The sequence below is a fragment of the Cebidichthys violaceus genome, unplaced genomic scaffold, assembly GCF_023349555.1.
Source record: "Cebidichthys violaceus isolate CVI_PGR_0920_01 unplaced genomic scaffold, fCebVio1.0.p SCAF_23, whole genome shotgun sequence".
Taxonomy (NCBI): domain Eukaryota; kingdom Metazoa; phylum Chordata; class Actinopteri; order Perciformes; family Stichaeidae; genus Cebidichthys; species Cebidichthys violaceus.
Window position 1 is genome coordinate 8,253,879 of NW_027176406.1, and position 6,000 is coordinate 8,259,878.

At 36.0% G+C, this 6,000-nt stretch overlaps 1 long non-coding RNA gene across 1 annotated transcript; it reads right to left on the reverse strand.

Annotated features, from left to right (window-relative positions):
• Positions 1-4,645: 4,645 nt before the first annotated feature.
• Positions 4,646-5,638, reverse strand: LOC137878112 (uncharacterized). The gene is made up of 4 exons (XR_011103589.1): positions 5,562-5,638; positions 5,370-5,435; positions 5,227-5,286; positions 4,646-4,781 (listed from the first exon to the last, which is right to left on the reverse strand). It is a non-coding gene; the product is annotated as an uncharacterized lncRNA (long non-coding RNA).
• Between the last annotated feature and the right edge of the window lie 362 nt (positions 5,639-6,000).

The window sequence follows — 6,000 nt, forward strand, 5'->3', positions numbered from 1 at the left end:
CTGGATGTCTTGATGGTTTGTAACATTTTATAATATGTCGTACGATGAGGATATAGTAAAACATGTTGTGCTGCTTATCTTTATCTACAATTCTAGGTCATCATATATATAATCAAGTGGAATATGCCTCTTTTTGAATACTGCTTTTGCTATTAACACACTGCAGGCCCTTTCACAAACATTCAGCTTTTGTTAAAAGACACATTTTGGCTGTGAGTGATAAAGATTTTTATGCTAATGTAGAAGGACATCCTGGACAATCTGGAAAAAACAATGCAGGAATCAATCGAGCTGTCGCTCAAGACAGATGGTGTCTTAATCCCAGGTAAAGGCAACCTTACAAAACATAAACATGATAATCATTAAAAATACTAAAAATATTTGATAGAAATGAATATGTCAACAAATGTTCAATAGTGTGATTAATAGTGAACTTGATGTTGACATGTTTTTTTTCTTTAGACGTTACATTGGAGCTTCTGATGGTGAAGGACCACTACAAAAAACTGAAGGGAAGCTCAGATGAAGAACCACTAATTTGGTAAAACTGTTGTTAAAATATCTACATAATGCCTCCAGATTGAGTTGTTCTGAATAATGCTAACGATGCTTTTTATTACACTGGTGCTGGTCCTCCCAGCCCGGCAGCTGCACAGCTGATAACCAACTGAAGAGCCCTGCATGTTAGAGATGTGAGGCCTCTGGATGTGGTCTCAACCATTTTTGTCAACTCATCTTATCCAGGTTCTCTTTGAGTGTTTTGATATGTACTTTGAATTAGCTTGTTGTGAAAGACATGCATAGAGATTTTATCTTTTCTATGTTTTGTAGGACGTTTTTGCTTTTAAATGATGAAAGATAAGATGCAGACAGAAAGTGTGTGGGGGTTGAGAGCGGGATTTCTTACACCAAAGGTCCCCAGTCTGATTCAAACCAGGTACATTGTGGTTTACACGGTACAGGTCTTACTCACCACTCCACTATGATGTCCCAGATACATTTTGTTTTAATGATTTAAAAAAATAAATAATAATAATCTTGAATTTATACGTTTTTTGTCAAATTTTTAATCTTAGTTTAGTATTGGTTAATTGTGATTGAAATTCCAATGATTTTATGGGTGTTTAACATAAATCCTGAACCTTGATCACAGTACGTACTGTATGTTGGATTTTCAAAGAATGATTTTACTTTTTTTCTTTCATGTTCAAGGACAAAAATTTCTTACTGCGAAATAATGTTTTCTAAGTGTGTTAATTCATCAAAAATTGGATAGAACTAGATGATGGTAATAAACCATTGTATCATCATCATTATTTACTGAACAATTGTTTTTTCTTAATCTACACTGATTCTAAATTAATTTAAAGTTTTTGACATGGTATACTGGCCAATAAAGTTCACTTTTAAAGTGCCACATGTACTTTGGCTTCTTTGTCGTTTGTGTTGTAAAATGATCTAAAAGCTTCTTTATGTTCTCACTAACATCAGTTTGTATTGTGAGATTAACAATTACATTAACACAATAACAATAACATTTTCCAACTTTGTTCTTGTCAAATTCTTCTAACTTAAAACTTCTCGTCTTAGATCTGACCTAAAATTAAATTGCCTGAAACAAATCTACATTACAGTTCCCAAGCATTGTTAGTAACACACACCTCAAATACTATATAAATTATAAATGTGTGATCAATTCCAACATAGTAGTTAAGACCTGTTAGTAGGTGTGTTCACACAGGAGCCTTGTGTTCTTGAAACTTTTAACAAGAAAAAATGTTTCTACACAATCCAGATGTTAATTTCCAAACCATTTGTCAGTTTGTCCTGATAATGATTGCTCTTCATGTACAAACAGGTGTAGTAAAGGTTGTTATTCATTGAGAATTCATGGTAATATAATGTATTATGCTTGTTCATGCTTCAAAGTGCCACTTACTGCTGCTGCTCTGTAACCTATTGCTGCTTGTAACAAAATAATTTCTCCTCGCGGGATCAATAAAGTTAGTATCTATCTATCTATCTATTTTACTGATGCAAGAACATGGAACATCCAGACACACATGTAGGGATGGGAATTATTGATACTGCTTTTTGATCCAGAGGTTTATCACAACTCTCATCACTTCCTTTCTAATTACTGTTCAAGAAATATAATAATTTAATAGAACTTAAGTCACTATATGAACTTGAAAAAAAAGAGGGATCACAGAGACAATAACATCAGTGTCATTATATCAGGCACCAGTAAACCTGTTTTAACAAGTGGCTGACCTTGTATGCCTTAAGGTTAGTTTCTCTTCAGGATAAACTATTTGCATGAGTTTATTTGTTTTGTTTTGTGCTTTGATGAGTAATCTGCTGTTGATCCAGGGAGTTATAAATGATGTGATGTACACACAATAGGAGGAATTGCAGTACACAAACAGCTTTACTTTTTTAGCTTTACTATATATAATAATCATTAAAGTTATTATTTGCGTGGATATATGATAACCAAGTTCATTATTAAAAGGGGTAGAACCATATTCATGTATACATCTCCTTTTATGACATGTAATATTTATTTATTTTGTTTATTGAGAATTTTCTGTAAGTTTATTGTTCAAAATAAAATCTATCTATCTAATCACTTTTTAAACAGTTTGGGGTTGTGGGATGATTAATGAAAAGCTCAATTCTGCCACATAAATGTTTACACATTTTTAGACTATTCTCTAATCTTAGTGTTTTTATGACATTTGCAAGTGCTCTTTTGTCAAGAGCATTTGCAAGAGCATTTGCAAATGCTCTCAGTTCTCCTCGGATCTACTCGTATGCCTTCAGGTTAGTTTCTCTTCAGGATAAATGGTTTGCATTATCTTTGCACAAGTCTGTCCACTTTGTATGTGTGCATTGGTGAATAAGCTGCTCTTTGTACCATGCACCAAGCAAGTTATAACAATTTTAATTTCAACACGCAAACAGCATTGTTGAAGAGAAACAAGCAGCTAGGTCAGACGAAATGTTGAAGCATAATGCAACGCAGGCTGAAAAGTCAAAATATGGAGTAAAAGAGTTGCCTTTGCTTTGCATACTTCTCTTGTTTGACATTGTTTTTGCATTTGTACCCGAATACATGCACTCCGTTCTACTGGGTGTGTCCAAACTAGTTATGTCTCTGTGGATGGATCCAGTCAACTCAATGATACCTTTGTATGTCGTTCAAGAGATTCCACAAATGGAATCCTGCCTCCTACGCCTAAAGCCAGATACGTCACACCTGACGATTATTTACACAATCCAGATGCTGTTCATTTCCAAACCATTTGTCAGTTTTCCTTATAATGATTACTGTTCATGTACAAACAAGTTTAGTAAAGGTGTGTTGTTATTCATTAATGATTAATGGTAGTGGAATGTATTATGCTTGTTCATGCTTCAAACTGCCACTTACTGATGCAAGAACATGGAACATGCAGATACACAGATGGGCCATAAATAGGGACGAGCATCATTTTGCACAATTATCAGTTCCTTTCTTATTTCTGTCCAAGAAAAATAATAACATAACATAAAAAAATAGAAATATAAGAGGGATCATAGAGGCAATTATATCAGTGGCATTACATTAGGTCACATGTAAACCTTTTTTTTTTTAGCAAGTGGCTGACCTTAGCTACCGACCACACTGCATCATGAGATTTGTAACTGTCATTTTCTCCCCTGCGTTGCTTGTTGGGTCAATCCAGTTTCACTGTAAATATCTCTCCATTTTATTTTTATTTTACAATCAGAGGCCAGAAAATTCAAATAATTTCACAATTTATTCTGGTGATAAAAAACATAAAAAAGTACCTTTTCTGTGTGGTATCACAGTGATAGTGTGGTGTACCAATTCCTTAACAATAATATATGCACATGCTATATTCTTATATTTAGAGTCTGTGTTGACATGGCAGTCGACAATGAGGGAAAACTTACAGAGAATTTGGCATGCTTTTGAATCAATCGTCTCAGTAATTTAGTTTTACTCAGTGTTGCTGTGCATCTCCTGTTGTGTGAAGCTACATTAATGTAACAGTGCGCCACTGTGTAAAAAAAAATATATCACCAATATTGAAACACACTGAAATGCCTCAGAGTAATGTAAACTCAGCACCATTTAATACAGAAAGAAAGCACAAACAGGTACTTAAAGCCCTTGAACAAAACTATTCTATTTAATGTATTATACTCACTTAAATACTTTCATGTGATTGTCACCATGAAAGTCATTTTGTAAATTCTCTTACAGCTATAAGCACTAGATGTTTATGAACACAACATGGTAAATATATGCATTCTAACATGTTACAGATAGCAAAGGCAATGCTCTTCGGCACGGATACAAATAATTTTTCTTTTAACTCTTCTAGCTTGCATTTAAATAGACTTACTTTTTTTGTCACTTCTTTAAAGTGTAAAATGTGTCTACCAGACAATATCAAGCTCCCTGTGAGATCTGTGCTCAGTTCAGCTCTTTTCAGCAAGCTACAACAGTAAAACACAATGACATTGTGGTGATGTATACCAGGGAGCTCAAGTATGGTAGTGAATACAATCATTTGAGTTTCAGATGGTACGATCATATTAGCAGCACAGACTGGACTTTCAGTTGGGCAAGGTTTGTATTCAAAGACTAAAAAAATCAAAGTTCACAGGTCGGGGGAAGTTGAGTCATCTGTTAACCCAGAGAGTGCTGCTTCTTCAGGCTGTCTGAGCGCCTCACTCTCTCCTCTGGGGTCTTTCTGTACCAGCTCCTGAGAAAAAAAAGCCACTGTCATACTTTGCTGACTTTAAAGTCATCTGTAAAAGCTCAAATCCAAACATTTGTGTACACTGTTGCCTTTAGCAAGAGGTAAATAAAGTATTGGAATTACAGTTCATTGGTTAGCCAAACATGACATCCACTTCTGGATTTTTGCTGATATGCAAAATACATTAGGTCAGCATATGAAATATGAAATGCGCAATCAGGAGAGACTTCAGGGCTTAGGTCCAAAGTATACTGGAGCACACGGATTTAAGGCAACACACTTTATTAGAAGACTACCGTTCTGAAGCCAAGTGTGTCTTCATCAGAGTCAGAACAAGTAAAAAAAAAAAAAGTGGGGTGAGGTGGAGAGACGTATCTCCTAAGAAATGAAATGGCAGTTTATGATAGCAAGGTAAGGCACGTTGCGATTACGGTAAAACAAGTCTCACCCCTGGCGGTTCAGCTGGCCTGGCACAGGAGAATTTTGGCCTTGGCTTGGCTTCAGGACTCTGGGAATGAAGAAAGGATGTATTTAGAGAACTACTCTTCTGGGGACATTAAACACAGGAAATTGTCGTACAGTCTAGAGCACCTGTTAGTAGTGGGGCTCTTTGGCTTCTGCTGCTTCTTTCTAGCCATTGATGGGGATTCACCGACCCTGGAGGAGTACCAAACACATACAATAAAAACACTACTGATCCCTGGATCCCAACATCAAAAACATTAGCGTCTAAAACCAGATCTCATCTGCAATGTAAGGCTGTGTTCCTCTTTCCCATCGTACCTCTTTTTCCTGTCCAGAGACCTCTGTGTGGCAGCAGACAGAACCACTCTCTCCTTGGGGCCCTTGGCTTTCTCCATTTGAAACAGTCAGTAAGGATCATAGTTTATGACTGAAGCACTGACACTGACGGTATAAGACGAGGCACGCTGCCACCAAACAGTGTTTCTTCCCTGTAAGTCACTTTGTCCGTGTGGTAATCAAGGTGTAATACAAGTACAGTTCATCATGATAAGCTTTTCAAGTACCACCAGCTATCAGCAGGTAGAACAATTCTAATTCATCTTAACAGATGTAGCTACAATAACAAGCCATGTCTTGATTTATGCTTTGGTAAACATTACACAAATCGTCCAGACAAATGCTTCACTGCTCACCAAGCACGAGTACAAACTCAAGGTAGTTTCCAAGTTCATACTGAGAGTGAAAAGATATCTGAACT